We start from the raw sequence: 14,898 nt of genomic DNA, 5'->3' as shown, positions 1-14,898 counted from the left end.
CAATCGCAAACCTGCCCCATGGAATAGGGTGTCCAGAAACACAGAGTACGAGGCGTGAGCATAAAATGCTCAGTACGAGAGTATGAGTATACATGCATGCAAAGTGAACACCCTATAAACTCGAGGTCAAGGATCAGATAACAGAGACAGACCGGGACCTGGTATGTAGCACGATATGCCGTTTCTTCAAGAGGTGGCTCCCATACCATAATACCAGTGGATATGCCGGACCCAAATCGATGGAAGTCCAACCACTAACAGGATAGGGAAAAACCCTACTAACAGACATCTCGAAGGAGATAGCTCAGTATGCAAATGAATGCAGCATAAATCAATGACATATAAATCATGCAGTCACATAATACATGCATACTCAGTCAGGATATCTTGAACAGTACTTTCGTACCTCAAATCAGTGCAAGCTCTGCCAACTCTAGGTCCACGCCTATAGTTTGCTCTACACTTCCAAATGATACTACTATCATTATAGTGCTCTAAAAGCCTTAACTAAGCAATTGCATACTCCTAAATATTTATAGGAATCAAAAGCTATACCTTCGTCCGTCGTTAGCCCTTTGCTGTCGTGTAATACCCATAAAATTCATAAGTCCATTCACGGTTTATTTAATGAATTTTATTAGATTTAAGTTATTTTATTGTATTATTCATGATTTACAAAGGAATTTTAAATGAGCTATAATCTATTCCATTTGGTTGATTATGATTTAAATGCTTTTGTCATTTAAATATTTTCATTGTGTTAAATGATTTCAAATTATTTTATTTTATTATTCTTGATTTAAATGGTTATACTTGTTTTAATGGTTTATATTCTTTAAAGTTTTTAAGTCATGATTAGATTAATGATTTTATGATTTATGTCTATCTTATTTTAATATTCTCGATTGAGTTAACGATTTCATGTCGAGTTTGATTCTGGACTCACGGAACGAAGCTAACCAATACACGAGATCGTATAGAATATTATTACAAGCATTTTGAGTATAATATTGTTATGGTTTTATTTCTAGCATTGGGAGGAAAATTTTAATAATCCGATTGAGGCGTGTTGGATTGACTACATTTTATGTATCCAACACACCTGTTGTATTAATTCCTATTATCCATATCCATCTACCCTTGACCCCCCTCATTATCACTTGTCTCCCCCTCCCTCTCAATCACACGCCTACTTCCCTTCCTCCCATTTCCATTTCTTCCTTTTCCCTTTCCATCGGTGTTCCTTAAGATCAAAGGTAAAGTTTAGCTCCCAATTTCAGTTCGTACCAAAGGTTAGCTCGTTATCGAAGTTCTGGATCATCTCAATCTTCGTTAAGGCAAGTACAAATTTTAAAGGTTTTGAAACCACCATTCAAAATATATTTATTTTGATATGAAAAGATGTATGTTGAGATATGTATGCATGATTTTCAAGAATTTCAAGATCATGAAGTTTTGATTTTATGAGTTTGAAGAGCATGTTATGTGATAGTATGAAATCGTGAAGCATAAGTCGTTCTTGTCATGTTCTTGAATTTGATTCAAGAGATACATGTTTCATTTAAGTTTTTATATGTTCTTGAAGTTTCAAGCAATGTTTTATTTAAAATATATAGCTAGAGTAGTAGAAAATACCATATTTTGAATTATTGAGTTAGTTTGAGTTAAAGCTTTTAAATGTTGCATGTGTTGGATTGTTCCGGATTAGCGGCACTTGTTACCATTTGGATGATTAAGAATAGTTTACTAATCCAAATGATATGAGGTCAATTTTATTTGAAAGATACGTTATTTATCTACATATTTCATGTTTTGAGTTTTGTCAAAATCATTTTAGAAGATTGGTCAAAATCGCCCCGAAGTGTGTCAAATGTTTTGAATTTCTGGCAGTGACACATCTCGGGAGAATGGGCATAACGTTTTACTGAAAACTCCAACTAAGGTTTGGTTTTCTGAATTAGAAAGCCGATATCAAGGGCTAAAACTTTTATGTTTACCACGTTTCCAAATTCCGAATGTACAATAGATTTGCAGAGCAAGCAAGAAGATCCATTTGTGCAGGTCATGCGCGCCCGCGCCTAGAAGTGGAGCGGCCGCGCCTTGCCTTCGAAATTCACAGTTTATTTATGTTATTTTAGGTCCTAAATTCATGGTTATGATCTTTTAAGGCTTCTAAAATATATTTAAGAGTTTCTATGCAAAAAGTTTCAAGTTTTAAGTCAAGAACAAAAAGAACGACTTACGTGGATCAGTTACGTTATGTGATGCATGTACATATCTAAGTTTCATTCATGAAACCTATGTTCAATATGAAAGTATGGTTTTTATCATCTATGACATGCATGAAGTTATTGAGTAAAGTTGTATGTTCATGAAATGAAAGTTATGACGGAAGTTACGATAAAATAATGATGCTTCATAATGAATGAAATGAGATGATGAAAGATGAAAGTTATGATATAATGATAAGATGATGAGACATGAATGAATGATTTTAAGATGAAGCATGATATGCCATGTTAATGTATGAAAACGATTTTGATGTCTTATGTGCCTTTGTGGTGGCAAACATGGGATTGGTGCTCCAGTTTGGGCTCCGGATAGGGCCTTTCCAAACATGGCTCATGAGACAGATAAGTACACGGGACTGGTGCTCCAAGATGAGCTCCGGAGAGGGCCTTTCCAAAGAACGAATGTTATGAGGCTTAGTGCCATATGCTTATTGATCAACAGGAACTACGAATGTGCCCATTATGAAGGTTGCCACAATTTCACATAATTCATCACCTCAAAATGATAAGTTTCTATGTTATGTTCACAGTTTGATGTTTGTCCAAGTTTCATGATTTTCATTAGATGTTAGTGCAAATGTTTATTTAAGAATAAAATTGTAAAGTTTTGAAGAAATTCATGAAGTATATTTTCAAGATTTAAAGTTAAGTAAGTTGATGTCCATGTTTAAGTTTCTTGCATATTTTAAGAGTTTTGAAGTTCATGTTTAAGATTTTAAGTTTAAAGTTCCAAGATGTTTACGTTAAAGTTCTTCAAGTTCAAGGTATCATGTTATGTATGTTCAAGTCATTTTAAGTTTAAAATATTTTGAAGCTATAATGATATCAATATGCTTATTTTAATCTTGCTGAGTCCTTTAGACTCACTATACTTGAATGGTGCAGTTGGTTTAGCAGTTTTGATTTAAAAAGCTTGGAGCACGGCTAAAGAGTCCAAGAGGCGAAGACATTGCATGACACAATAGTTCAAAAGCTCTGATGTATTTAAAGAGAAAATATTTATCTATGTTTATTTATGTTATGTTGTTACAATATTTTATGTACGATGTTTAAATGTAATGATTTAATTATTTTCATTGTCAGTCATTTAAAGATGAGTTGGGATTTCAAATATTTCGTCTTTTAAATGTTTATTTTAGATTGATATTTGTTATGAAAGTTCCTCGATTATTTTAAATGTATTTGATTTAGTAGTTTTTTTATAGTAACTCACATTCCCTTACCCCATTTAAATATTAGTAGTAGGTTTCGACGTGTCGTATTTTAAAAGGTATTTGTGGTAGGGTTGCATCCGTGTTTCAAATATTTTGTGCGTGGTGGAGTCACGAAATTATATTGTTATTAGTTATACTTTGAAATTCATTTTGATTTAGCGTGATACACTCCCTACATCGTTTAAAAGTTATGAAAAATTTTATCACTCTTTTTCCTCTACTCTTTTATTAAATGTTTTAAAATACGGGACGTTAAAGTTGGTATCAGAGCAATTGGCTCTGGGATATAGTTCATGCGTACAATCTCGTCAAGGACTCGAATGCTCCTGCCTCCATGACTGTAAGTTTAATGTTTGAAATTTTCAATTTGTGTTTTCTCTTGCAGTTATGATCACTTGTGATTTTCAACAGAAAATTTTCCTATGTTTGATGGATTTTTGGATTGGGATTGTAATGAGTCTGACTTGATTAAGAGTATTTTGGGGAAGTAATGATTTGTTGATGAAAAATTTTCTTCTTGGGCATTACAGTTAAGATTATTCTACGAGGATGTTATACTTTCACCATGAGGAATGTAAGATGATAATTGATTTTTCGTTGGAATACTCTTGTTGTATAGAATAGGTTCGATGAAAAATAATGTTCTCGGTGATTGTTTCTTTGGGCTATAAGAATAATGATTTAGGATTAAGCTGTAATAAGAAAATTTGTTGACATGTGAAATTACTTTTAAAGTATTACAAGGTTAAGTTTGTTGGAACAAGCTTACTTTCAAGGTTAACAGTTTGAATGCTAAGTTTTAACGAATGAAATTAAGAATTTGGTTGAGCTTAGTAAATTTCTATCATTATGACAATACAATATAAGGGAATAACAACGAGTACAAGCAAATTTAAGAATAAAGAAAAAACGTGGGGTGGATATTCACCGGTAAATACAAGGTACATGAGAAGGATAATCATGATGGTTTCAATGAATAACATTAAAAATGCCATCTTCTTCCTCTTCGAGATCTTGGAGAAATAACCTGTAAGAGAAAGAATAAGTTGAGTTTGATTAAAAATAAGTTTGAGTGATCATATTTATAAGGTGAAAGGAGAATAAAACAAGCCTTTTTGTTACCGTTTTCTTTGACATTTAGCTACCGTTGGAATAGAAATCACGTGTTTGAAGATATTGTGGATTTTGGTGATCATAATTAAGTCGTAAAGCAGATTCACGGCCGACTTGAAAAGATATGTTTCGATCTGAATTAAATCTTTAAGAAGATTGTAGCCGATTCGAACATATATGTTTTGATTTGATAAGATTAGAATTACAAATAAGAGCGATATAATATTTTGTTTATCAGAGTGCACAGAAGATTGTTGATTTATGAGACATTGATATTGGAATTAGACATGTAAGTGTGAGATTGTATGGATTAGTTGAGGAAAATTTATATCTTTGGAGATGATCAGTCGAATTTCGAGGACGAAATTCATTTTAAGGAGGGTAGATTGTAATACCCAGAAAATTCATAAGTCCATTCACGGTTTATTTAATGAATTTTAATAGATTTAAGTTATTTTATTGTATTATTCATGATTTACAAAGGAATTTTAAATGAGCTTTAATCTATTCCATTTGGTTGATTATGATTTAAATGCTTTTGTCATTTAAATATTTTCATTGTGTTAAATGATTTCAAATTATTTTATTTTATTATTCTTGATTTAAATGGTTATACTTGTTTTAATGGTTTATATTCTTTAAAGTCTTTAAGTCATGATTAGATTAATGATTTTATGATTTATGTCTATCTTATTTTAATATTCTCGATTGAGTTAATGATTTCATGTCGAGTTTGATTCTGGACTCAAAGAACGAAGCTAACCAATACACGAGATCGTATAGAATATTATTACAAGCATTTTGAGTATAATATTGCTATGGTTTTATTTCTAGCATTGGGAGGAAAATTTTAATAATCCGATTTGAGGCGTGTTGGATTGACTACATTTTATGTATCCAACACACCTGTTGTATTAATTCCTATTATCCATATCCATCTACCCTTGACCCCCCTCATTATCACTTGTCTCCCCCTCCCTCTCAATCACACGCCTACTTCCCTTCCTCCCATTTCCATTTCTTCCTTTTCCCTTTCCATCGGTGTTCCTTAAGATCAAAGGTAAAGTTTAGCTCCAAATTTCAGTTCGTACCAAAGGTTAGCTCGTTATCGAAGTTCTGGATCATCTCAATCTTCGTTAAGGCAAGTACAAATTTTAAAGGTTTTGAAACCACCATTCAAAATATATTTATTTTGATATGAAAAGATGTATGTTGAGATATGTATGCATGATTTTCAAGAATTTCAAGATCATGAAGTTTTGATTTTATGAGTTTGAAGAGCATTTTATGTGATAGTATGAAATCGTGAAGCATAAGTCGTTCTTGTCATGTTCTTGAATTTGATTCAAGAGATACATGTTTCATTTAAGTTTTTATATGTTCTTGAAGTTTCAAGCGATGTTTTATTTAAAATATATAGCTAGAGTAGTAGAAAATACCATATTTTGAAGTATTGAGTTAGTTTGAGTTAAAGCTTTTAAATGTTGCATGTGTTGGATTGTTCCAGATTAGCGGCACTTGTTACCATTTTGATGATTAAGAATAGTTTACTAATCCAAATGATATGATGTCAATTTTATTTGAAATATACTTTATTTATCTACATCTTTCATGTTTTGAGTTTTGTCAAAATAATTTTAGAAGATTGGTCAAAATCGCCCCGAAGTGTGTCAAATGTTTTTAATTTCTGGCAGTGACACATCTCGGGAGAATGGGCATAACGTTTTACTGAAAACTCCAATTAAGGTTCGGTTTTCGGAATTAGAAATCAAATATCAAGGGCTAAAACTTTTATGTTTACCACGTTTCCAAATTCCAAATGTACAATAGAGTTGCAGAGCAAGAAATAAGATCCATTTGCGCAGGTCATGCGCGCCCGCGCCTAGAAGTGGAGCGGCCGCGCCTTGCTTTCGAAATTCACAGTTTATTTATGTTATTTTAGGGTCCTAAATTCATGGTTATGATCTTTTAAGGCTTCTAAAATATATTTAAGAGTTTCTATGCAAAAAGTTTTAAGTTTTAAGTCAAGAACAAAAAGAACGACTTACGTGGATCAGTTACGTTATGTGATGCATGTACATATCTAAGTTTCATTCATGAAACCTATGTTCAATATGAAAGTATGATTTTTATCATCTATGACATGCATGAAGTTATTGAGTAAAGTTGTATGTTCATGAAATGAAAGTTATAACGGAAGTTACGATGAAATAATGATGCTTCATAATTAATGAAATGATATGATGAAAGATGAAAGTTATGATGTAATGATAAAATGATGAGACATGAATGAATGATGTTAAGATGAAGCATGATATGACATGTTAATGTATGAAAACGATTTTGATGTCTTATGTGCCTTTGTGGTGGCAAACACGTGATTGGTGCTCCGGTTTGGGCTCCGGAGAGGGCCTTTCCAAACATGGCTCATGAAACAGATAAGTACACGGGACTGGTGCTCCGAGATGAGCTCCGGAGAGGGCCTTTCCAAAGAACGAATGTTATGAGGCTTAGTGCCATATGCTTGTTGATCAACAGGAACTACGAATGTGCCCATTATGAAGGTTGCCACAATTTCACATAATTCATCACCTCAAAATGATAAATTTCTATGTTATGTTCACAGTTTGATGTTTGTCCAAGTTGCATGATTTTCATTAGATTTTAGTGCAAATGTTTATTTAAGAATAAAATTGTAAAGTTTTGAAGAAATGCATGAAGTATACTTTTAAGATTTAAAGTTAAGTAAGTTGATGTCCATGTTTAAGTTTCTTGCATATTTTAAGAGTTTTGAAGTTCATGTTTAAGATTTTAAGTTTAATGTTCCAAGATGTTTATGTTAAAGTTCTTCAAGTTCAAGGTATCATGTTATGTATGTTCAAGTCATTTTAAGTTTAAAATATTTTGAAGCTATAATGATATCAATATGCTTATTTTAATCTTGCTGAGTCCTTTAGACTCACTATACTTGAATGGTGCAGTTGGTTTAGCAGTTTTGATTTAAAAAGCTTGGAGCACGGCTGAAGAGTCCAAGAGGCGAAGACATTGCATGACACAATAGTTCAAAAGCTCTGATGTATTTAAAGAGAAAATATTTATCTATGTTTATTTATGTTATGTTGTTACAATATTTTATGTACGATGTTTAAATGTAATGATTTAATTATTTTCATTGTCAGTCATTTAAAGATGAGTTGGGATTTCAAATATTTTGTCTTTTAAATGTTTATTTTAGATTGATATTTGTTATGAAAGTTCCTCGATTATTTTAAATGTATTTGATTTAGTAGTTTGTTTATAGTAACTCACATTCCCTTACCCCATTTAAATATTAGTAGTAGGTTTCGACTTGTCGTATTTTAAAAGGTATTTGTGGTAGGGTTGCATCCGTGTTTCAAATATTTTGTGCGTGGTGGAGTCACGAAATTATATTGTTATTAGTTATACTTTGAAATTCATTTTGATTTAGCGTGATACACTCCCTACATCGTTTAAAAGTTATGAAAAATTTTATCATTCTTTTTCCGCAACTCTTTTATTAAATGTTTTAAAATACGGGACGTTACATGTCGAGTGCCTCAAAACTAGGCCACAGCTCCGCTATGACGCATGGATCGCTATGCCACTTCCGGATTCCCCACGGGACGCGTAGAATTCCCTAGATCTGAGTTAGAAGGCTAAGGAATTGAGAGAGAAGAGAGGGATCGGTGCACTCAAAAATGAGCTCGGCACCCCCTATTTATAGATGGAGTTCGGATCGTCCGAACTGGACTTCGGGTCGTCCGAACTGGGCTTCGGGTCATCCGAACCCGATATTACGTCATTTCTTACGCCAGCATGATGACATCATCCATGACGACTGTCGGCAGCACGTTCGAAGCATCCGAACCACTCTTCGGATCGTTCGAACCCTGACTTCGGACCGTCCGAACCTTGACTTCGGAGCTTCCGAACTCGATTACCCTCAAACTATTTTCAAGTGTTCTGAATCCAATTCCGGACTCCGTTAACCTATTAAGAGTTCCCTTAATTACGTTTACTCTTAACTAGTAGGATTAATGAATTGATTAACACTTAATCACTGATTTTGGGTACGGGTCACTACACTGTGTTCTTGTATTTACGTAGTACTCGTTATCTCCCCATATTCTTGCTGAGTCTTTTAGACTCACTACACTTATTGTTTTCAGTTGAGGAGTATTTCATTCAGATCGAGTGGCAAGACTATCGAGTGGACTGCGATGCGGGCACGGCACATCCCTCCAACCTATGCTCGTCTTCCGCATAGTTACTAGAATTTATATGTTATGAAGCATTTATTTTGCTTATTTGTCAAATGTATATGTAATGTTTAGTTAGAATTGTTTTGGGCACGTAAACATTAGATTTTTAAACACTTTTGGATATTTGTTATGTCGAATCTCTTCCTTGGGTTCTCGTTCTTTTCTCGGTTTAGTTTACTTGTGTTGTCGGTTGTTTATTTCTTTCATTTTATTTTGTTTGATGTCTGAGACATGCGGGTTTTCACTTAAACAAATAGGTCATGCCCAAATTTTTATAAAAGTTTCTGAAAAATTGGCATATTATTTAATTATTACTTATGTTGAGTCAGGGTCGTTTCAGTTGGTACCAGAGCATGGCTTTGGTTTGGGATGTGCCTACTGCCGGTTGCAAGAAAATCGAGAAATCTCGCCTCAAAGTCTGTAAGTTTTAATGAATTTTATATGGTAGCCGTTATTGATTTATTACTTTAAATGTTTTGATGTCACATTCTTTTAAAAATATTTTCAAAACTAGATGTTTAATTTATTTAAGTGAGTAGTTTAGTGTTTATCATCGTTTAAATTTTTTTATATATATAATTTAAAGTGTATTATTTGACTGTTTATTTTTGTAGCATGCGGTTCCATGTTAAACGGAGTTGGTGTACCAATATTCCTTCCGGTTTTGGGCAGTTTGTGGATGTTGTTTGAGTTATTAGGTAGTACTAATAATTTTGATGAGTTTGTAGGGGTTTGCTGGAAGATATTAAACATGTGTATTAGTAAATATAATTTGTGTGTTATTATTGTAAGTTGTTTTCTTATACTGGAATTTAGTCGGATAAAACTAAGTGAATAGTTTGCTTAGAAATTGATAGAGGTATGTTTGTCAGTTAAGTTAGTGAATCGAAGTCGTGTGAAGACTTGGGTTACGAACTTGGTTTTTATATTATTATGGATAATTTGAGTTTTTCTTTGTTTATTCAGGCAAGTATGATTTTTTGGGAAATTGTGAGTCAGTTACTATGAGCCATTCAATTTTGTGAACTATTATTTCGATCATTATTTCCTTATTCTGCAATTGTGCTTGTATCCATTGAAACATATGCTTTTGAGTATCTGAAATTTCTTTGCACATCCTTGGTTCATTTATAGGATGGTACGACGTCAGTCAACGTTGTATTATGTTTTTTTGACCTTGGTTAAACCTTTTGATAAAATCTTGTTAATATTTCACACTTCTTGAATTTTCGTTTGATTTTAGAGCCACGTGTTGATGTGAGTGAGATTCACTTTATCTTTCTTTTTGGTGATCTACTTATGTTGGGGCTGGCATCTGAATATGCCTTAGGACCGTTGTTTCCCCTTGTGTGGACTTCTCTCGACTTAAGTCACACAGATTACCTTGATTGTTTGAGCATAATTTCATTACCCACAGATGAATGATTACAAGATTTGGATCTTGCTGGCTCATGTTCATTATTCATGGAGCCTCCATTATTATTCATTCACCCCTAGAATTGAATTATGAGTGAGTTGTTTTCACTTAACTAGATTTTTATTTTCAGCTCGTTTGTTTGTAATGCTTGCATTATTTCATTTCACATTAAGAAACATTACTTGTATGTCTGTTTCCTTTCATGATCCATCATGATGAGGATTTGGGTGGATCATAATTTCAATTAATATTTCAAATTGTTGTGTAAAGATTTGGCTCGTAGCCGCTTAGTAAGTGTTTAGACTGTTGGAATTTAGTATTAGTACTAGACAAGATCCTAAGTTATTGTTGTGACCCGAGGAATGATGACTACTAGTTATATCTAGTTTTAGTGAGGAGACTGCTAGTTAGTGAATTAGTTGAATGGGTGTTTCAATTTTAAATAAGATCGTTTAGAGTAAACAGATGATTTTTGGTATGCTGAATAGGTGAACAATTGCGAGGTAGGAAATAGAGTTGTCCCTAGAGAATTTTGAATACTTTACATTTGCATTCTAAGATTTTGTGAGCATCAACCGGTAAGATTAATGCACCAACTATGGGAATCGAATGAAGAATAGAATATTTAGGAAGATTTTCCGGATAAGCTGTAGATTCATTTACCGGTGAAATGCTAAGGTACTGGAGGATCAATTAGAAAGCCTTTACGATCGGGTTACAAACTCTTCAAGGTGTCTAATTGAGTACTAAGTTCTTGAAATATGAATTCAGGTCGTACATATAATAATTTGGGAATTTTTGGATTTTCAGACTTGCTGTCAAGTTGAACTAGGGATTTGAGATATGTCTTCAGGAGATACGTAGGAATTGTTTGGTACCTAGAGACCATCTAATCCAATAAGTGGATAATAGCTCGTAGTATATTTTGACCTGAAGTGTAATTATGGATTTCTTAGTCGTTGCGTAAGCGATTGAACATAAGCTCAGGATCATTAAGTGTAGCACTGCTAATAAGTAACGTGAACCTTTACAATTTCAAATTGGATGTTAAGTTGTTCTTGAAGGTATCATTGTTCCGTAATACTATTGATTTGGATATATAGAGAAATTAACTCGTTTTGTCGGTCCTTATGCGAATGTTGAGGAGATTGGTAATTTGTTTTATCGTTTGGGTATGCCGCAGAGTTGTTAGTCATACATGATGGGTTTCATGTGTCAATGTTGTGGAAGTATGGGTCAGATCCATCTTGTATCTTGAGGGCAGTTGAGGTAGAATAGTATAATTTCCTTTAGCCTTCTTATTTAGAAAAGTTTAGTGTTTAGTTTCTAAGTATTTTGAAAACTTGTGGATTTCTTAAGAGCTCGAGTTCTAGATTATATGAGTTAAGTTTTACTGGTGAATAGACATTATGCATAGTTTCGTTGTTAGAAAGCCTTTAAGTCATGAGGAAGGCCGACATAAATTATTTATTGGTTTTATAGATATTTATTGATTGAAGTTGCGATCCAGGATCTAAGGTTATCGAACTGAGGTAGGTATCAGGTATTTTAGGAGTTTAGGTGACGAATTAAAAACTCTTACATTCACATGGGAGCAGTGACTAGGATTTTTTTAGGGCTTCAATCATTTGGGGATAAATAAATATTTTCAAATTTATTTTGCAGTGGGAGTTAGTTAACTCCTTACTTTGTAGATGTTTTTAAGCATCAGAGTGCACAGAGAAAGCTGATTTGAGCCAACTCATGTGGGTGCAAAGTTGGAAAATTTAGTGTTGATCTGGTCTAAGGTATTCGAACCTAGTTAGTAAGGCCTGAATTTCGAGGACGAAATTCCATTTAAGGGGGGAAGGAATTGTGACGCCTAAAATTCAATCTACTAAATCACATGCATTAAATTTAATAAATATTAGGATTTTTATTTTTTTAAGTTTATCTGATTTAAATTCCTTATTTGAATTATGTTCTAATAAAATATTTTATTATTTATTCAAATGATTTTTATTTTACAAACTATTTAATTAATGTTTTAAACTGTTTAAGTTTATTTGTTTAAATGATTTTATTGTGCAATTTAACTTTATTTAAATATTTTAAAGGTTTAAGCTCGCATATTTAAATGATTTTAATTTTTAATTGTTTAGTTTATTCTATTAAATGATTTTAACTGCTTATCTTATTTGTTTAAATATTTTCGAGTGTCCAACTTATTTATTTTAAATTGTCTAAGTTTAGCAGTTAGTTAATTTTAAATTATTTTAAATGTCTAGCTTATTTATTTAAATCCTTTTTAATTGTCCAAATTATTTCAAAGATTTTTATTCCGCTTGTATATTTATTTAATTTTCTTTTAAGCGTTAGTCTAGTTTGTTTAAATTATTTTAATCACTCTGCTTGTTATTTAAATATTTTACTCGTTGCCATGACATCAGAATATTTAAAGTATTTAATTCTTGGTTTTTTCAAGCTTGTGTTTTATTTAGTGCAATTTAATTTATAGTCCTAGCTGCTAAGTTGGAATAGCACTTTTTAAAATTGTGTAGCACTTTTTTCCTAACACTCACACACTCACATCTATATACATACACCTATACATACTGTAAGGCCCTGAAATATTAAGTTATTAATTATGGAATTAGAGATTTAAATTCTGTAATTTTGGAAAAATATGAATTTGAGAAATTATTGAAATTAGAGATTTAATTTTTAAGCCGAAAATATTTAATTTGAGAATTTACGGATTTTGAGATTTAAATTCCGAGATTCTTAAATTAAAAGAATAAAATATTTGGATTAAATATTTATGGGATTTAAGATTGAAATTTTGAGTTTGGAATTAACCAGGATTTAATTTGAGGGTGAAATCCGAGCAAGGACCACATTGCAAATATTGTGTAGTCCAAGGACTAAACTGCGATAAGATCCGAAATTATTTAATTTTAATCCAAGACTATTTAATTTTAGAATATTTAGAGTTTAGAATTAAATTCTAATATTCTTAAATTATTTAGGATTGAAATTGAATTAAATCGCTTGTTCGGGGACTAATTTTCAATTAGGCCAAAGTTTAGGGATCAAAGTGCAATTTCTTTGCTACTTGCTTTGTTTATACGTGTAAGATGTGAAATGTATCAGATTTCTCAGCCCAAAGTCAGTAGGTAATCGAGAGAGAAGGAAAGGGAGGGTTCCAAACCATTTTTTACCCTTTCGAGCTCCGATAAAAATTGATCCGGACGGTAGAATTTCCGATTGATCGTATATTTGCGATCACTTCTTCGAGTGCTCATTTTGACTTAAGTATGATGAAATTCTACGGTGTTTGAAATTTTATGATCTTGTTAGAATTGAGATATGATTGTATAAATATGTTCTAGTATAGACGACGATAGCATATCTAAGACGGATTGAAAAAATATCGTCGTTTGAACATGTTTTCGAATTTTAGATGTATTTTTGAAAATCTGAATTTATGGGCTGTTGGATTTCGAGATTTTGATGATGAATTGAGATTGATATTGATTTAAGATCATTGTTATAATGATGTTTGAGCTTTTGGAATGATCGAATTCAAACCGTTACGCTGTCGATTTGCATTCCGATCAATTGATCAAAGAATTGAAGTTGAATAAGCTTTGTTTCAATTGTAATTTGATATAGATCAGATGAGTGAGATTTTATGATTTCATTTCATATTTGAAATGAATAATATCGAATTCGAATCGACAAGTTTAGTTCGAATGATGATTTAGTTGAAGTGTTTGAAGTTGAAATGATACTTGATCAAGAATGATTATGAATTCCATCATGTGTTCGACTTATTACTCAATTGATTAAGATGGTTTATCGATGATATACATGATGATATGCGTTGTTTTAAGTGAAGAGGATTAGTTTTATTGTTATAACAAAACCGGATCGAAGAACGGATGTCGTATGAACTTGTTATGAATTTTCAGAATTGTCTTAGATCCTATTCCTACTCATGTAGCTGATATATGATGTATTCTTGCTGGTATGAGATGTTTATGAGTTAGATATGATTGTTATAATTGTTGGAAATGAGTTACGGTTGCCGACTTTTAACCGTTATGCCGTTAAGTCAAGAATTGGCAAGTGTTTGAGTTGAGATTGATTGAGCTGAATTGAATTGAGTCATTGTTGATTTATGTAGCTTGAATATGCTTTATTTTAGATTTGTATTGAAGTACTTCGAGCTCGCGAAGATCAGCATCGAACCGAGATAGAATTAGACAAGGTTTGTGAAGTTAAGCCTTGACGATCAAGTAGAGTTTGAGCAGAATTTTGATAGCTTTTCGTTCTGCTACAGCTTGTGAAGATTTGAAGAATTTGACACCACGATTGACAGGTATAAGATGAAATCGAGTGTCAGGGATTTAGATACTCGAGAATGATGATTCTTGAGTTGTCCCGCAAAAATCACATACTTGTTTATTTGCATGTTCTTGATTGAGAACTTGTGTTATTGTTGTCGATCCATCTCAGGTAGTGGATCTTTGATTTTGATTTTGATATGATATGATATATAGAATTGATTCTAATGCCAAGGTCTGAGGCGACCTTAT

Source organism: Henckelia pumila, chromosome 1 (genome assembly GCF_033568475.1).
Source record: "Henckelia pumila isolate YLH828 chromosome 1, ASM3356847v2, whole genome shotgun sequence".
In the NCBI taxonomy this organism is placed as follows: Eukaryota; Viridiplantae; Streptophyta; class Magnoliopsida; order Lamiales; family Gesneriaceae; genus Henckelia; species Henckelia pumila.
Note: the sequence above shows the minus strand (reverse complement) of the source record.